At 35.6% G+C, this 20728-nt stretch overlaps 1 protein-coding gene across 10 annotated transcripts in view; it reads left to right on the top strand.

Moving 5' to 3' along the window:
- The window catches only part of Psd3 (pleckstrin and Sec7 domain containing 3), a 498369-nt gene that overhangs the window by 383346 nt on the left and 94295 nt on the right, over positions 1-20728 (top strand). The window lies entirely within an intron of this gene.

Below are 20728 nucleotides of genomic sequence, written 5' to 3'. Positions count from 1 at the left end.
GAATGTAAGACTTTAGTGTTTGCATGCATATGTAAGCACTTATGTGCCTGTGTCATAATGAGACTCACTTAATGGTACATGAATGTAAGTTTAAGAATTCATGCTCTAAAATCCAAGGTAATAATTTTTTGGACCTGTCCCTCTCATAGATGATAATGGGTTCCTTAGAAAATTTTGTGACTGATATACTTAGAATCTTGTTGAAATGTTAAAATCATATGCTGACCTACATAAATATACCCTGTAGAGAAAATTAATAACAATGAAATAATTATAAATAAATTTATACTGGGAGAGAGAATACTTTGAAGATTATTTCATAAGGTTATTTTATAAAACTAAATATACTCCTGAGAACCTGTTTTTTTCAAATCTAGATTTTTTTGATATGTTGAATTTTTTTGTAAGTTTTATTTACATATGTATGTGTAGGTGGAATTTTGTGAAAGGTCCTATGCAAGGATGCAGGAGATAAGGGGCTTTACCTGAGAACTGGATTTTTCTCATCAAGTCAGCAGAACATCCTGTTATGGAGCCCAGATTCCAGAGTCAGATTTGAGTTTGAGTACCAGTTCTGTCATGTCCTGGCTGAGTCACTCGTCAACTTAACCTCTAGGCCTCAGTTTCCCATTCTGTGAGATGGACCAATTATTGAGCTTCATGTTACCCACAGTATGATACTGTGAAACTTTCTGAAACGCTAAACATAAAGCAAGTTCCCCTTCAATTGATACTTGCTGCTATAGCTTTTAAAGCCCCCGTTTCTATTTTTTGTCTCCTTCATTTTTATCTTTTATCCATGTGCTTGTATATGTAATATATGCTTATGCTTTATCAAGAATAAGAAGGCATGTGGCAGTTTATGATTAGCTGTGTCTCAAGCAACTATAAAGTGAAGGAATTGGATGAATTAGTCACAAGCATCCTTTCCAGTTTCCAATAATGCTGTAAGTTTCTGAATTTTACTATATACAATAGTTTCCTAAGCTAACTTCCTTTAGAAAGAACACCACTGTATCTAGCAAATATAAAACAACAAGAACTTGTGAGCCAAATGACTCTTGGAATAAAGAATGGGTTAAGCAAAGTTAAGAGCTTTTTCTATTGCTGACTTCTTCAGCCTTTAATCTCTGACATACATATTATTTATTTTGTTTTATTGTTGTGCTGGGTAGGAGTACATTGTGGCATTTACAGAGGCTCTTACAATGCATCAATTACCATATTTGAATTCACCCCCTCCACCATTCTTCCTTATCCCCCTCCCCCATTTGAGAAATAATTTCAACGTATCTTTTTTCCATTTACATTCATGTGTACACAGTATTTGCACCATATTCACCCTATTACATCCTTTCCTCACCTTCTCCCCCCCCCACTGGTATCAAACACCCCCACCTCCTTCCTGTTCTCCAATTTTGCAAAAGAAAGGAAAAAGAAATGACATTTTTGCTTGTTTAAGATAGCTACACAGGGAATTTCCTTATAGTACTTCCATGTATTATAGTCTGATTTGGTTCATTTCCTCTTTTTTATTCTTGCTGCTTTATTCCCTTTCTTACGGTTTTTTTCAGCCAGTTTAAAAATTCTGCATTCATTTTTGTATAAAGAGTACGTCAACCATATATACCTTAATTTCCTTCTTTTATCCTCCCCTCTTGTGTGTGAGCTCCTCTTGGCAAGTCCTGTTTTTCATAACATTGCTGCATTTGTATTAGGTCTATATTCTGCATATGAGAGAAACTGTGCAACTTTCGGCCTTCTGAACAAACATGGCTAACTTCACTTAAGATGATGTTCCCCAGTTCCATCCATTTACCTGCAAATGACAAAAATTTCATTCTTCTCTGGCTGAATAGAATTCCATCATATATAAGTAACACATTTTCTTAATTCATTCGTCAGTAGAGGGGCATCCTAACTGTTTCCATAGCTTAGCTATTGTGAATAATGCTGCAATAAACATGGGTGTGCAGGTGCCTTTGTTGTAACCTTACATTCCTTAGAGTATATATGTAGGAGTGGAATTGCTGGATCATATGGTAGTTGTAGGTTTAGTTTTTAGAGCGGCCTCTGTACTGTTTTTCATAGTGGTTGTACTAGTTTATATTCCCATCAGCAGTGTATGAGGGTTCAAATTTCTATAGGTGATAAAGGGCCAGTACTCAAACTTTTTAAGTCACTGAGTCCTCCTTTGACCATAAGCACTTTTTAAACATCTATTAGAAACTAGTACTCTGTACACTGTAGAGTATACTTTAGAAAGTATTGCTGTATGTCAATTTCTGTGATCCTTTAGATCAGGAATTGTGTTATGCTTTTTCCTTGATAAATGTGTATGTGCTTAGATATAATTAGTTATAATGCTGTGCTCTCCCTGTTCTTCTTATACCTTCTGTTCTTTCTCTGACTCACTTTCTACCTTTTATCTGTTAACATTGGCGCTGCCCTAAGATCAACACTTCAGAGTCTTCTTTTGATATAGTCTTTTTCTCAGCAATCTCACTCTCCCTAAAACTTCATCTACCTCTCTATAAAAATTCTTCCTAGATATAAATACAGCTTGGATCTCTTTCCCAAGTTTCAGTTCAGTATTCTGCAGGACATTCCTGCCAGCACTCACCAGGCATCGTTTGTTTCCAACCTTCCTTATAGATGACACCAGCATTTTCCAGCTTCCTGGGTTTTAGCCTCTGAGTCCTCTTTGATTCCTCCCAATTCTTTACTCCTGCAGAAATGGCCCCAACCTGTGTCCTTCTTCTTCATCCCTACTCTCCCTTCTCTCTCACCACCCCCCCCAATCCCTTGGTATTCTTACTTTTTACTTCCTAACAAGCACCTCTGACTTCAGTCTCTTTCCTGTCCTTTTACCTGTTTGATGCATTCCTCCCTGTAATTTATTTTACTCCCTTTTATTGTCTTCACACAGTCCCCACTCCAAATAGGCTGTCTCTGGGTATAGTTCTCTGTGCTTCCCTGGTGACATCCTGCCTTTTTTGCCCATGTTCATGAAGTGCACTTTGCTTACAGCCTTGGTCCCATCATCCATTATAGCCTGGCTTTCATAACTCATTCTTTGAAGTCTTTCCTGATCTTGCCACCCAAAAATTATCTCAGCCCTTAACTACCCATTTTACTTTATCTTATGGCACCATCACTTTCTACTCCCCATTATAGTGATTTGTCATAAGGTATCATTACAGTGTGAGCTCTTTAAGGAAATGCTACATATCTGGATTTGTTCTTTTATCTCCCTTGCTGATCCAGTTCCTATATGTAATGAAAACTCCATAAAAGGCTATAAAGGAGGTGTGTATGATCAGATATGTATATGGAAATTCCATGTTGAAACCCCTTAATATATGCTAATAGAAAAGAAAAAATATTATCCTAAAAATGGCTATAAAAGAGACTGGATGTGTTACTCATTGTAGAGTTTGCTTAATATGCTCAATAGGCCCTGAGTTTGATCCCCAGCACTGGTGGGGTGTGGGAGAAGGCCATAGAAAGGTAGATTGTTAGTGATATACAAAGAACTGGATCCTTGAAAGGTAAGTTTATAATTGTGTAGTTTAGAAAATAGTTAAAGGCAGCATGATGCAGCTGCAGAATATGTGGGATAACCTGTATTTGCATGGTAAATGTGTTGATACTGGTTTTTGAACCTTAGTGGAAACTGAATTACAGAATCACGGAATGTTACAGCTAGACAAACCTTAATGGGATTTTGTTCATTGGCTTTCTAATTAGATTCTAACTTGAATTCCAGGGAGAGATCATAGGGACCTCTGAGAGAAGTGAAAGGTGGAAAAGTGTAGAGAGCCAGTTCTGCCTCCCGACAAGTACCATGCTATTTCAGTTGACCAAACCAGCTCCACATTTATCTTTTTATAAATACGTAATTAAAGTTCAGTTTTTCTTTTGTAATGTATATGTACTTACAGTTTCTGAGAAGTACTGATTTAGCCTAGTGCCTTCATTTCATATGCAAAGAAAAGTGAAATCAAGAAGCATTTATTGACAGGTCCAATGGTATGCAACTAAGTATTTAGTGGCAGAGCCAGGATTTGTTTCTCTAGGTGTCATGGATCCCCATGGTAGCACCATGTTGCCTGGATTCTCTGTAGCCACGTAGTCTTTTATACTCTTTGGAGAGTAGGGATTGTGTATAACTGTTTTATGTTAGCCTTTAAACAGTGCAAAGTAAGATTTTTTGTATCAATGTGTCAGTCTCATGAAATGCTCATTGAATTAGTAGGGTTTTTTCCCCAGTTAGATGGCCAGGATCATACATTCATCTGTTCTATAACCTGTCAGCAGTTTTTCCTGTCCCTGACCCAGTGCTGTGTGCCCTTAGATACAAATGTAATATGGCATGGGTCTGTCTGTTTCTAATGAAAATGCAACATAAAAGGAGTGGGGCCATACAAACAGTAAAATAAAGAATTTTCAGAAAAGAGTGCAGTGAGTCAAACTGACTGGATTGAGGTCTCTGCTACCTCAGGCAGAACAATTAGCATTTCTCTTTCCATGTTGCTTTGCTCAGTTGTTCATTATTCATTACTCATTTGTGAACTGCTTTGCACTATGCAGTATGCTGCAAACTTAGGAAGAACAAAAGATATAAGGCATTGAGGCATTTTCCTTTTACAATTCAAATTATTTAAGAAAAAACTAACAAAAATTACTCTCCAGTTGGGACAGGGTAGGATAAGGTAGATAATAGGAGCTTATAACTTACGTTAGCATTGTTTAATACAATAGGAAGGTAAAATAAGTGATCATGTGGAAAATTCATGATCATTTCTCCAACCTTTTGACTTCTTTATTGCTACTAATGTACAATGACAGTTTTTAAAAATTGTGAGGAATCTTTCTTACCTACTTCCCACAAATAGCAATAATCAAAACTCATGTATGCAGTCACATTTCAATTAAGGCACAATATAACAAATTTTAAATTACTAACTGCTGGGTCATTGTGTCTGTACTCCTGTCCCTTCAATATTTTGGTTTCATCATTTTGCACATTTGCTCTTTTTAACTCTGAATAAGCATTTTATAATCTTGCATTGTAGAATAATCTTTACTTTTTCAAGTTACCTTACAACCTAATTTATAACAAAAGCATTTTAATACCTTTGTTATCCTTGCTTCTGAATTGAACTATTTCCTGTCTGCCCTCACAATGAGTTGTCCTGGCACATTGTATAGGATGTTGGCTCATTAGGCTCTTTCTCACCCTCTAATCATGTATTACAATACTCTTGAGCTTTGAAAGTACAGTTTTAAAATACCAACAGTTTCTTGTTGGGATTTTATCATTTCTTATTTGTAAACTCTCACGACCTGCATAAGTCCCTGTCCTAGAAGCTAACTGGTAGCAATGGGAGATGAGGAAAGAAGACAAACACGCAGAAAGCTGGAGTCAGGTAGGCTAGGCACTCGGATGGAGACACACAACATCCAGAGCAATCTTTCTGAAACAAGCTCAGGTCCTTTTGGGCCTTCAAACTTCTTCATGTGACTTACAGACCCTTTGGTGGCCTCACCAACATCTACCCTCACCCCCTCTGAGTTAACTTCTCCCAGCATCTGTTTCCAGTGACAAAAGACACAGAAAGCTGGGGCTAGGTGAGCTGGGTGCTCTGATGGAGACACACAACAGCCTTGTTCACCTCCAATGAGTTTGTTATATACCGTGGCAAACAAGGAGGTGGAGCCACAGTTCTGGTGGGGGCATGACATCGCTACTTTCTGAACGCAAACATCTTAGGAAGAGCAGTTGTGCTGCATTTTGCCCTTGCCCTCTTCTGCGGCTGGGGCTGTGCCAGCTCAGCCTGCAGATGATTGGGCATAGCTGTCCTTGTGTCACGTTCTCATAGGTTCTCATACTCTGCTCTCCACAATAAACTTTAATCATGGCAGGTCTTTCAGAAAACCAGTGTTAAATGACTGATTTGCTGACATTAGGAAGTAGAGAAAACTTTTTAAAAATTTCTTCCCACTTTTTTACTGTTAGGTTTAACACTGTGTGTCTATGTCTGTCTTCCATCTGTAAGTCTTGTTGGAGAATTACAGAGATAGTGGGGTAGCTATTACTTGTTCTTTTGTCAAGCACTTTACTTCTGTACCCAATCCAAAGGTCTCAATCTGAAATTGATAACTTCCTCCAAACTTTTTTTTTCTGTGAAATCTCTAAATAAGTCTTCAAAAAAGTTTTTTTCTAAAAAATAGTTTTCAAAACAGGTTTTTTCAAACAAAGGTATCTTTCTAAAGCTCTTATACTTTCATTATTTGATTTCTTTTTCATACTTAATAGAATATTGATTCTAATTTTATTTTAGGTAATAATACATATTAATTAAAATGTAATATCAGTTGCTGCATGGGAAATGGCCATCCTCAAAGAACAAATCATTTTATTTTCACCAAAAGGCCTTTTTTAGTTTAGACTGATTTCCATGTGCCAACTTGAGTTTATGAGTGCATTTGTTGCCCTTTTTTTGTCCCTGTACCATTTGTTCCTTGTGGTAATTCTCCCTGATATCCTTGATTTGTCAACACTAGAATCATTCTGCAATGAAATTGAAATCTCTCTGTGTGTTTCAGATTTGAATTTGTATTCTAAAGAAAAGAGTGCTTTTTAGTCTTATTTAAAATTACTTCCTTTTCATATTTTACTTAACTCAGTATCACTACTAATTTCACTTGAAGTAATAATATAAGATGAAATTGAGGGAAAAGTTATTTTATCTCTAAAATATATAATTCATGGTAATTCCTTTTTTCAATGAGGTATGTTAAATAACTTTATTACATTTATTTTTTAATGCCCTAAGGGAATCTAGACATGTGAAATTGTTACTTAGAATAGTGTTTAATGGTAGATATAGATGAATGAAGGAAAACTTTCTTGTTGAAACAAGTTATTTTGGGCTAAGACATTTATGTGAGTATTTTGAAACAAAAGTAATTCTCATTTAAACTTCAAAATAGGGCTGGGTATAGTGGTATATGCCTGTAATTCTACCTATTCTAGAGATGGAGGTAGAAGGATCAAGTTTCAGAGGCCAGTCCTGGCAAAGGTAGCAAGACTCTACCTGAAACAAACTTTAAAAAAGCAATAGGACTGGGGAAGTGTCTCAAGTGGTAGAGTTTTCCTACTGAGCATGAGGCCCTTTGTTCAGTCCTGTGTATTCCTCTCCCCTCAAAAAAAGAAAAAAACCCAAAAACTTCATAATAGTCACCTGTACATTTCTAGTATTTACTAGTTTAAGCAAAAAGAAGTTGAACGTTGATTGTAGATACAGCAGATATAGTAACTCTATAGGCAAAACTGTAAGTATGGTGTAGGTTAGCATGAGGAGTCATTGGTAGAGACAACTCACTCATCATGGAAAAAGTACTAAATTATTGAGATGAGACATTTGACTATAAAGAAGGACTAAAACCCAGGTCTCTATTTTGGGTTCTCCTAGTATTAAAACATACTTCCTAAGTGTGCATTATGCATCATTAAAGTGTCAGAATCGCATCCTGTTGTCAGATGTGCTGGGCTGTACTCATGTTCTCAGCATGGCAGGTGCTGCATCCTGGGGCACTGCTCGTTAAAGAATCATTTTAATCTTATCATCACCACAGATTTAGTAAATTTGAATAAAGGGTTTTAGTGGTTTGATTATTCTAATTTTAGAAAAGGTACATGGAATATAAGAAAACAGCAGAAACAAATGTCATAGTGATAAAAACTGACCATTAACTTGAAGAGAATTTTGATCTAAAGAATTGATATCATTTGAAAATTTGTTAGCTAGAAGTGCTGTGGAATGTGTATCAATCTGGAATGTGGTGTTTTGAGGAAGAAAAATTTCAAGGTTTAAAATTAGAGAAGACTCCTTCAGAAACATCCCTGTGAAATATAATTTTATTAAGAACTTACGTCAGAGCTCACACTTAACCATTCGTTAATCTGTACCTGTTTTTCTTAGTGAAAGATATGTGGGTTTTTTTTTTTCTCTCAAATATGCAGAACTCAGACATATAGAAAACTGGAAGTGTTTGCCACCCATTTCTTCACTTCAAAAGGTCAAATTAATAAAAACAAAACTGACACATTATCTACTTTACGTATAAGTCATCTGTCAATGATAAGATTGAGATGGATCATTAAAATGTTCAAAGATTTTATTATGAAGGCAGTCTTCATACAGACGAGGGTGGTGATGAAAGTGATGAACTTTACAAATATCTTTACTTCACACTATCTTTAACTTTAGAATATGCAGAGCAGACAGGTTGGTGAGCAGATGGATTGTGACTATAATCTTAGTAGCCTACTTGTCCTAAGGCAATTTTAGAATCATTGAAGTGCAAAGAAATCTGGAGGCTGGGCTATTAAGGAAGTATTTTTCCTAATATGTTGATCATTTAGAATTTTAGATCATCTATATTCCTCGCTAAACTTTTTGTGTTTGTTATAGAATAATACAAGAATACAACAAATAGGACTTCTAAATGGCTTAAATATACATGCAATGACTAATATAGTTCCTTGAGCATTTTAGACTATATTCATTAGGATTTTGTTGAGTATTTGTATGTTTGCACATTTTAACACATATACATACACGCAGAAGGTGAGAAAAATGTGACGAGCCAGATCCATAATACTGAAGGTAGTTGTTTTTTTATTTGCCCATAAAAATTCTCCAGTAGATCTATTGGAAACACCTATCATCTGTTTTGACCTCTATGTATTTCCAGAAACTTTTAATCATCTCATTATCTGCAGTTCAATTCTTCTTAGTTTGAAAGTATACTATAATCATCATGCATATTGTCACATTCTTGGTTTAAAAACCCAACTGTGAGCCTATGATTTCCTCATATCTGGCAGCATTCTTATTTGTATTAACTACTTGTGGAGCTTAACAATTTTAATAAAGGCATAATCTCTATTTTTCATTTAAAAGGCCTATGCCAACATAATAAAATGCACTGAAAGCTATTGAATAATAAGGGGTAAAGGAAAGGGTAAGGAAGAGTAATAGAGTGAGTTAGACTGATCAAAGTACACTATATTCACAGGTGAAACACCATGGTGAAACCCCTCTGAACAACAAATGTACACTTAAATAATGAAGGACAGGAATGTGAAACAGGTCCTGTTAGGGGAAGAGAACTAGTGGGAAGGTAAATGGAGAGGGCAAAGAAGAATGAATATGGTTGATGTACTTTTTGTATATTTGTATGAAAATGAACATTGAAACCTGTCAGTCATTTTAAGTAGAGGCAAAGAGGCTGAGGGAGAATGATGGTGGAGGTGAACTTAACAAAGATACATTGTAAGCATATATGAAAATGTCATAATGAAACCCTCTGTACAGCTAATATATGTAATAAAAATGTTTTAAAAAGTAAATAAAAGGCCTATGCCAAAACAAGTTCTTTTTAAAAAATAAAATGTATTTCATATTTTCAGCAGAATTTAAAAAATTTAACTATATGCTTTAGTATTTCTATGTTTGGTTAAGTGACAAGACAGATTAATTTTAAACTCATTCTGCCTCATGGCATGATATAATGTGGTACAACAGGACTCCCGTGATACGTCAGCACATTTTTTATGAGTCTGTGCTTCACTTTATTTTTTAATAATGATTCCTATTTTTTTTTTCCTTTTTGTCAGCCTTGGGGTTTGAACTCAGGGCCTCATGTTTGTTAGGCAGATGCTCTGACCACTTGAGCCACTCCTCCTGCACTTTGTTTTCTAAGAGTCATCTGATCAAAATATTGAGATGATATGTAACAGTGTCTGCTCCTGTGTTCAGTCATGCATTTCTTACTTTTTGAAGGATTTTATTGAGGTATAATTTATATGCCATAAAATTTAACCATGTAAGTACAATTCCACATTTTTTTAAAGCTAAATGTGCAAAGTCGTTTAACAACTACCACAATCCATCATCTCTTTTCCATCACCTAAAAAAAGATTCCTCATTCTTTTACTCAGTATATTTAATATAGATGCTTCTTTCCTTTCTGATTCTACGTTTCCTTTATCAACTCTGTTGAGAAATGTGTTATATTTCATTACACGTATATTACTCATTATTACGTGTTTATTTCCCTTGCTGGATTATGCTTCCTTCTTGGGGTCTTAATCATCAATCAACATGATATTATCTGGCAACTTAGAGCTTATTCTAATCACTACCTAAGCTGGCACTAAGTATCCCACAAGAGTCATCAAGGTATTTTTTTTCTTGGAGGAGAGCAGGTTCTCGGCCTCCTGCTGCCTGCTCATTCTAACTTTTTGAATCAGGGAGGCCCCTGTGGAGTCTTGTAAGGTGATTGTTTACATTGAGTCCTGCCTTCATTGATTCTTTTATCTGTGTGGACCTTAGTTTTTCACTGAGATGATAACATCTGGTTTTTAGAGGGGTTATAAGGTAAAGAAAAAAGTTAACAGTCATCAGAGTAATGATTGAAGGTTGAAGGTAGAGTTTGGTACCTGACTGTTACCCCAATCTGTTCTTTAGTGTTCTGGCTATAGGAGTGTGTACACAATGGAGATGAAGTCTTATCAGTTCTGTGACCCACAATGCAAGGCACCATCAGGAAGTTAGGTTGGGGACTATGGTAGAGACCTGAGTGACCACTGGCCTGCCTAGCAGGCAACTTGATTCGGGACTGAGAAACCAGAGCTAAAGGGATAGAGGTGAGGCCTTTTTCACCAGGTTTGCCACGCAGTAAGACAAAAGGGAGAGAATGCTTGCTTGATACCAATGAAGAAGTAAGGCCTAATGACTTCTGTTCCCTAAGTAGGGAGGAAAGAAGAACAGGAGCCTTCCTGCCTTCCATTCAATCTTGAAAATGTCATTAGCTTTGCTGATACGAAAGACTAGCATGGCAAGATTCAGGATGTGTCAGAGAAGGAGGTGTTTGGGGTTTTGTTTCATTTTGCTTTGCTTTGTTTTGGTAGCATTTAATCTAATCTTAGCAGCATGGGTTTCATTTAGGGTCAGCTGTTATAGAGACACATGAGATTTCCTGATCATTCTTGGTATTTATGTCTTGACTGTCATGAACAGAGTCCTGTGATCATGGAATTTGAGAACTGTAGTGGGTCCGAGGTTACAGTGGGTTTCCAGAGACCTTTCTGTTCATCCTGGTCTCCCATCCTTAGACAGGCCTTTGGAGCTTGAATTTATTGACCTAATGCAAATGCATGAGTTTTGTGTGAGGATACAGAGACCTAGAGAGATGCTGTAGCTTATACAGGGTCACAGTGAAGTTTGTTGAAGAATAGCCACTGAGACCCAGTTGTCTCAATTTTTCTTCTCTAGGCCACACTAGAAATGATAGCATTCGTCAGAAGCACTGGCAAAGTGGCATCTAAATGTATTAGTTTCATATGGCTGCCTTAACAAAATGCCACAAACAGAGTGGCTTATAAAGCACAAATTTATTGTTTCATAGTTCTGAGGCTGGAAGTCTGAGATCCAAGGTGTGAGCAGAATGTGTTCCTTCTGAGGATTATGAGGGAAAATTTGTTTCATGTCTCCTAGTTCCCAGTAGCTGCAGAAAGCAGAGATGCTATTCCTTGTTCAGCCAGCCCTTCTTTCTCTGTGTGTATCTCTCTCTGTTCATGTTCGCTGTTTCATTAAAGACATCAGTCATACTGGATGAAGGCCTACTCTGATGGCCTTATCTTAACTTGTTCATCTTATTTCCAAATAAGATCACATTCATGGGTATTGGGGGTTAGGACTTCCCTATGTTTTTGAGAGGGTGGGCACAGCTCAACTAGAAACATTTAAGACCAGAAGAAGCAAAGGAATATGAGCAAGATGATAAACTGGGAAGATCAAGGTTCTTTCTCTAATAGAAATATTAAGTTAACAAGTCTGATACTAACTTCATATGAACTCTAAAACCAGTCAAAGGTCTACAGCAATCATGTAAACTGTCAATCAAGAAAAAACATTCAAAACATAGAAAATTTCACAGCTGTTTTACTCACACTTATCCTTCCCTCCCTGGCATGTTGGACTGGAGGAAGCAAGCCAGTTCTTCATTCCCTCCTTTAGGATGGAAAGAAGAGAACAGAATTTGTTTACAATATTTTGTCCCATCTGTGGTATGCCCCAGTGACTGTTTTTTCTCCTGACAGATCAGATTAGAAATGGCAGCATAGTTTGTTTTTCAGATTGATAGAAGTCACACAAGGCAGGGATGGGTTATTTGGCACTTAGACTCCGAAGAGCAAGAGATTGTAGACAGAGAAATGCAGTAGAATGTCTAATGTCCCCAGAAGAAATTTGGGTAAGACCCTGAGAAGTTAACACATTTAAAAGCTATCATGTTCACAGGAGAATTAAAAGGTAGTGGTAGGATGGGGGAAGAAATGGGGGGAGGAGCAGATAGAACTTTTTAACTCAGCTAAAGAAAACCATAGACCAAAAACTGGAAAAAAATATATGATTATAATACGAATATTAATGAATGCAGATTGCTACTTTAAAAGAGACAAATTCTGGTAAATTGAAAATTTACCAGTCAGTTTCTGGATTCTAGAGCCATAGAAGGAAATTAGAAGTCAGTGGTCTGTACTAACAAATAAGAAACCTGAAGAAAGTAGAAAGTCAACAACTCATTTTAGATTAATTAGAGAAGTCACTGGGCAAACCACTGCCCCAAGATTGGAGAAACACACTGATGAATACAGAGAATCACAGCTTCTGGGCAAACCACTACTGGGATAAGAACGTTTGAAGTTTAAGTGATAAATTTCATGAGGTTCATTTTGGTCAAGCTTGAAAGGTAAAAATTCTTGGGGAACCTAGTCATTGCAGAGGGGTGTGGGCAAGGGGTGTTAGCCTACTCTTTTGTGCAGTTACCTCCAGGAACTCAGGTTATCACAGTGCTTCTGATAAGGATATGGGAAATGGAGCCATTCTGAAGTACAGCACAGCATTCTGTTCTTAACAAGGTTTTCCTCAAGAAGAAATGATTTTGCCAGAGCTTAAACTATTTTTTCTAGAGCCTTACTAATATGGGAGAATAGAACTACCCAACTCCAACCATGCTTCATGTCCAGTCTAAGCAGATGAGGGATAAAAACTGTGAGCATGTGTGAAGTTGACATTTCATAGACAGGCTCACTAAGAGACTGAGACCTAATCACAAGACTATAGAATGCTCTTCCTCACCTCCCCCAACCGCATGCACACATACCTTACTACTGCTTTATTCAAGGCCTGTGTAACAGAACTCCCTTTACCCACAATACATTTCTAGATACCAGGAAAAAAAAGTATGAAGCATACTAAAAGGCAGAAAACACCGTATGAAGAGAGAGCAAGCATCAGAACTGAGTCATATTGCAGGGATGTTAGAATTATCAAAGGAGGAACTTAAAACAACTCTGATTGAAATGCTAAGAACTCTAGTGGATAAAGTAAACAGCATGCAAGAACAGATGGAAAGTGTGAGCAGAGAGATAAAAATTCTAAGAAAAACAAAGAAAAGCTATATGTAAATAACACTAACAGATATAAGCAGTGTCTTTGCTGAGTTCGTTAATAGACTGGACATTTATGAGGAAAACCTGATCTTGAGAATATGTCAAAGACACTTTCAAAATGGGGGAAAAAGAAAGAAAGAAAAAGAAAGCAAAATTAGGAAAGAAGCAGAGTATCTGATGAGTGTAACATAATTACAGAAGGTGTGACTGATGTACACACCTTGGAATATCAGAAGGGAGAAGAAAGAGAGAATGACAAAGAAGAAATACTTGAAGCAATAATGACTGAAAATTTCCCACAGATATAAGACAATAAACCATAAATGTAAGTGGCTTGACCCCCCACCTTAAATATGTATACTTGCATAGATCAAACATAAACAGATTGGTCAACACCAATCAAAAGAAAATGAGAGTACCCATATTTCAGTCAGAGCAGATATCACAGCAAGAAAAAAGTATCAAGGATAAAAATAGGTATTGGATAATAATAAAGGGTCAGTTCTCCAAGAAGCATTGCAGTTTTCAATGTAGGCATCTAAGAATAGTGTCAATATGTGTAAGGCAAAAACTGATAGAGACACTTCAGAAACCATCTATATGAAATTAACAGATCCAGCAAGCAAAAAGTCAGCAATAATATTGTTAAATTCAACAGCACTATCAAGCAACAGGATATAATTGACATTTATGGACTACTTCATACAGTAACAACAATGCATATTCTTCTCAAGTTCACACTAGAATATTCACTAAAATAGATCACCTTCTGGGCTATAAAATGCACCTTCACAAATTAAAATAAATGGAAAATCCCCCAAGTACTTGGAGATTACACAGTACACTTTTAAATAATCCATGGGTAAAAGAACTCCAAAGAGAAATTTGAAAGTATTTTAATCCTAAGTGAAAATGAAACACATACTATCAAAATTTGTGGGATGTGGCAAAACAGTGCTTAATTTCTTAGCACTTAGTGTGTATATTAGAAAAGGAGAAAGAAAGATCTCACTTCAGTAATCCTAAATTCCCACATTTGCAAACTAGAAAAAAGAGCAATTTAAATTCAAAGTAAGCAGAAGAGGGGAAATTTTAAGGTAGAAGTAGATGAAGTTGAAAATAGGGAATTAAAAAGTTGATATAACTGAAAGATACTTCATTGAAAAAAATCAGTTAAATGATAAGATACCTGTAGTAACTAAAAAGAGTGAAATCCTAAATTACTAATATCAGGCATGAAAAAGAGGGAAGGGAAGATAATTCAGGAAAGCCCATAACATTAAGAGAATAATAGAGATATTACAAAATCTCTGTGCCACAGATTGATAACCAACAAGAAATGGGACAGTTTCTTAAAAGGCATAGCCAAAAATCACACAGTAACAAAATAGAAAATTTCATTAGTCCTATGTCTACTGAAGCAGTTGAATGAGAAATTAATAGCCTTCCTAACCAGCACCACACACAGATGCTTTCATTGGTGGATTCTACCTAAACAAATTTAATCAGTCCTCTACAGTAATCTGTTCTAGAATATAGATACAAAGGGAACACATCCTAACTCATCGTAACATGCTACCGTCATTGCAATTACCAAATTAGATGTTGAAGGAAAAGTACAGGCCAATATCTGTCATGAACATAGTTGAAAAATCCTCAACAAAATTTAGCAAATCAGATATATCAATATATCAAAAGAATTAACCACCACAACCATATGGGATTTATCCCCAGTGTGTAAGGCTTGTTCAACAATTGAAAATCAGCAATGTAAAATGAAAAATACGCAGCCATACCAATATATGCAGAAAAAGCATGACTAAATCCAATACCCATTCATCCGATACAGCAAATTGTAAATAGAAACTCTCTTAACATGATAAGATCTACAGGAAAATTACAGTGATCATGGCAATGAGAAACTTGAAGCTTACCTGCTATGATCAAGAACACCACAAAAATGTCCTATCTTACCACTATGTTTAATATCAAAGTCCTAACTAATGCAATAACATAAGGAATGAAAGGTATACAAATGTTGAAGGAAAAAATAAAAGTATGTTTGCAGATGGCATTATTATCTATATAAAAAATCCAAAAGAACTGACAAAAATATCTCTTGAAACTAATTGGCGATTATTGCAAGATACAAGATTAACATCCAAATGTCTATTGCTTTCCTGTATACCAGCAGTGAACAATGGGAATTTGAAATTAAAAACACAATCCCATATTAGCTCCCCTAAAGTGAAATATGTATGTACTGATCTACTAAAATGTATATAAGAGTTATATAAGAAATTATAAAACTTAGGGAAAAAATCAAAGAATAGAATAAATAGACTTGACATTCATGGATCAGAACAGTCAATAGCATCAAAATATTCTTCCCAACTTGATCTATATAGATTCAATGTAGGCCAAATCTAATTCTCAGCAAGTTACTTTGTGGACATTGAGCAACTGACTTTAAAGTTTATATGGAGAAAGAGAAAACCCAGAAGAGCTAACACAAAAGTGAAGAGGAAGAACGAATTAATAGGCGAGAAGAAGGAATGGGATTATAATGTTCAAAGTACACTGTACACTTGTACAGAATTGCCACCATGAAACCCGCACATGTTATTAATGTATACTAATTCAAAACGTAATAAAAAATAAATATATAAAAAGCAGAATGAGGGCTGGAACCATGGTTCAAGTGGTAGAGTGCTCACCTAGCAAGCACAGGACCCTGAGTTCAAGCCCCAGTACTGCCAAAAATAAGAACAAAGAGAGGACTGGTATTACCAACTTAAAAGTTTGCTATAGTTACAGTAATTAAGAAAGTGTGTATATTGAAAAACTAGACAAACAGATAAATGGAAGAGAATAAAGATCCTGGAAATATATCTTTCATAATCAGTTTATCTTTGACAAAGAAATTAATTGCAACATAGAGAAGATCCTCTTATCTACAATTGGGTCTGTGAGAACTAGACATTGACTTGTAAAACAATGCACATATACACAGATCTTACACCTTTAAAAAAAATTCACTTTCAGTGGATTATAGACCTAAGTGGAAAATGAGAAACTGAGGCTTGTAGGGATAATACAGAAAAAAATCATAATAAGCTTGGATCCAACAATGACTTTTTAGATACAACATGAGAGGTATGATTCATGAAAGCAGAAGTGATTCCATGGGTTAAGTGGGAGGGGTAAGTAGACATTTAGATTAGTGAAGGGAATCTACATGATATTGTAATAGAAGAAACTTGTCATTGCGCATTTGTTAAAGACCATAAAATAAGTAATCTCAGGAGTAGACATTTATATAAATCATGGCATTTAAAATGTAACGAGGTGTCAATGTGAGTTAATGGATTATAATGAAAACACCACTCTTGTGTGATGCTTTAATAGTATGTATATGGGGAAAGAGGTATATAGGAACTCTGTACTTTCTGTTCAGTTTTACTGTGAGCTTTAAATTGCTCTAAAACTGTAATTTTTTTAAAAATGGAAAAAGTGGAAATTCCAAAATGCAGATAAGGAAGTAAGGAGAACCTGATGGATAGAAAACATAAAACGTGAGAGAAGAGGCTGGGTCCAAAAGTGCACTCCTGTACTCTCAGTTATATTAGAGTTGGAGTGGGGAGGATCAAGCTTCAAGGCCAGCCTGGGCAAAAAGTATTAGCAAATTAATATTTGATTTCAGTGTCAGAACTCACTAAACCTTTTAACCACTTTTGAGTTTGATGCCTATGAAACTCTAGATAGAGCCAGGTCTGCTCTGTGAGACCTGTGATGTTTCAGAATCTGTTCAGTAAATGGGTGAACTTAATGATGGGCAGCTTTTATAATAAATCTCAGGAGGTAAGTTTTTGTTTTTTGTTCTTTATTTTTTGGTTTTGGGGATTTTTTGGTGGAGGTAGGTAGAAATCCATTGATGTGTAAGATTTCAGTGGGTTTTATCACTTCTGTTTTGTTAAAAGCAGAACCAGTAGGAAATTTGTGATTTGCTGTTGCCTTTTAGGAAAAATAGAGAAGTGATAGTTTTCTGCTGTCAGCTCTGAGCTTTTGTCATCCTTGAAATGAGCAGTACCATCAAGTATTGATGGCCTGAGACTGATAGTGAATCTTGCAGCTCTACTGATGGGATAGGTTGCTGCAAAGAATGCGTTGGGGGTATTTTGTAGATTGTAAGGTGTTGCAATGATTCAAGTCTCAGTAGAGAGTACTCTCCTACTAGGTTTTTTTTTTAATACACACAAAGCATTTCCACTTGAATCATTCTTTTTCACAAACAAGGCAAAGAGCCCTATTGTGTCTCCTTCATTTTACTTTAACAAAGTCAATTAGATCATCCTGAAAGTGCCTGAGTTGTTCAGGGCGTCTCTGGAAGTCCTGGTTAAGTAGGCTATGTACTAGAGACATAAGTGAACTTCATTTATAGAGTTCTTTGTTATTAATATTTTAACATTGATTTGTGTATAGTACCATACACAGTTGAAACTGCCTTCTGAATACAGAGGCTCTTACATTTATGATGTTCATTAAAAAATAAATTCATCCCTGCAATGATATAATCAGGAATAGTATGAATTAGGTCTGAGGTGATTGGTTTCTATGTTCTGCTAATTCTGAGTCTCAAATAAGGGTTGGAACAGGATCTTCTCAGAAATGGAGAAGTGTCGGGGAGAAAAGACCAAGAATCCTAACAATAGGGTGGAGATGCTCACATTATTGTAGCTGATATCCCTTGTGTCCTAGAAGTCGCAGCCAGCGCAGACCCATGCATCATTTATCTAAGATCAAAGTACAGCCACCACCAGATGCATCTCGAAGCAGGGTAGATTTTTACCCTCGGTGCCTGACAAGGTTATTCATTAGTCTTCACAGTATCAACAATACTTGTTTTCCAGGATTGAAAATTTTCAACCATCACTTATCAGGGTTTACTGTGACATACTCTGTTAAACCTTTGTTTTGTGTACTTAACTGTTTACCTACCAGAATATCTTTTGGGTTTTAATACTCAAATGTCATTGATTATATAAGCCTCCATGACAACAGCTCTGTCCAAAAGAAATATAGAACAGGTCACCTATGTAATTAAAAATATTTTTAGTAACCACATTATAAAAGTAAGAAGAACCAGGTGAAAGTAATTACAAATGTACTTTTACTTGACTCTGTTTATCCAGAATGTTATTCTAATATGAAATCATTATAAATAATAATTGAAATGTTTTCCTTTTATGCTATTTTTAGAAATTAGACTTAAATTCAATTTGCACTTGTCACATTTCAAATTCTCAATAACCCTATATAACTATTGGCACCACATTGGAAAGTGTGTAACACTTTAAACTTCTGTTGTCTGATGTTATATAGAGAAACTTCATATTTGCATTCCCCAAAACTTTTTAAACAACATAGTGTGAGGGGGGAGTGCAAAAATGATTAAAGTACTTCATACACATGTATGAAAATAAAATAATAAAACCTGTTAAAATTGTTTTTAAAGAGGGGCAGATAAGAAAAAGTAATAGAAATAATAAATTTGTATGGAAATATCACAATGAAAAAGAAAAACAAAAGGTGCTCAAAGGTAACAAAGAATTTGGCTGGACTGGGTGGGATATTGTTAGTACCCTGAGGAGCTGTGTCACAGATTACAAAGCATTTTTTATTTTATGTGGTGATTATCTATACATAGATGTTTTTACCATACTTAGCTACATTTTAGGAAATTATTTGGTAATCTGAATTTCCTGCATCATCTTTGTCTGTTTTCAGTTCTAGATATTGGTATTGGTTTGTGATTTTTAGGAATGGACTTTCTCATTAAGCAAGGGTTGCCTTTGGCACCAACTCCATAGCTCCCTGTTGTTCACATTGCGTTCAGGTGTGCTGGAATCTTAGGGCTCTCCTTAGAATGCTACAGGATATTAATTCTGCATTCATTTTTAAATATGGGGTTTAAATTGTTTCCCACTTAAAAATACAAAATACTTTACTTACACTAAATCTTTCTACATTTACACATTACCATTTTAATTTCTGGTGTAGACCTCAGAGTAAAGTTCTAACTGTCATCTCACTAGTCTGTGTATACTCCTAAGTTTGCAAATTGGACTATTAAAAAAACCCAAAAAATATTTCTCTTTTGTAGCCACTCCTCTATTTTCATCAGAATTTCTACAAAACTGTGTAACCATCCAAAATGCAAATGATTTCTAATGTGTTTGTATAAATTGTCTTTATAATTAATATGCTTTATAATATATGCATTAGCGTTTATAAAACAAAATTATGCCTTATCAACTTCATATACTAAGGTTTTAGTTTATTCCCTATAAGAAATGTATTTTAATTAATATTAAAATGTTTAAATATTAATGTGTTTAAAAATTAATATGTTTAAAAAGAGCGAGTAGCATTTCTTTTGGGTCTTAATGTTTAAGACAGTTATGTCTCAGAGTAATCACTGTGTCTTTCTACTGACAATTCAGACCACCCCCCCAAAACCATCAGTAATTCCCAAATACTGAGGGAAAATTTACAAATAAGTCTTTAGGTCAAACAAATAACAATTCATTGATTATTGTTTAATCTGTTCCTATTTTTCTCTTTCAAAATAAGAAAACAATACTTGCAATGTGATAGGTTCGCCACCTCCCAGTTAGCTGGGTTCACAGGCCTGAGCCACATGCCTGTCTCTTCTCTCAAAGTATCTTACCATACTCACTTTTTTTTGTGCTTGTAATGAGGTGACCTGTGGTTCAGATCATGATTGGTGGCACTTAACTGAAACCTTAGAAGATGAACAAGCAGATAAGGGGAGCTACCAAGTATATCACGTTTTCTTTATCCATCATCCATGGATGGAGACTGAGGTTGCTTTCCTATCTTGGTGCTCCACTTCCATGTTCATTTTAGCATCATGACAGCAGTCCTTTGCTCTACGCACTTGCCAACGCTTATCCTTTGCATTTGGTTAATAGCCATCCTAATAGTGTGAGGTGACATCTCATTGTAGTTTTAATTCACACAACCCTGATGATTAGAGATGTTGAGCATTTTTTCATTTATCTTTTGGTCATTTCTATCTCATTTCAGAAATGTTCTTTAACATTTTTTTAATCAGGTTATTTTCTTGCTATTAAGTTGTTTGAGTCCCTTGTATATTGGATATTAGTTAGCCTC

The sequence above is a fragment of the Castor canadensis genome, chromosome 14 (assembly GCF_047511655.1).
Source record: "Castor canadensis chromosome 14, mCasCan1.hap1v2, whole genome shotgun sequence".
Taxonomy (NCBI): Eukaryota; Metazoa; Chordata; class Mammalia; order Rodentia; family Castoridae; genus Castor; species Castor canadensis.
The sequence above is the reverse complement of the archived record's forward strand: the minus strand, read 5'-3'. Positions and strand labels throughout refer to the sequence as shown.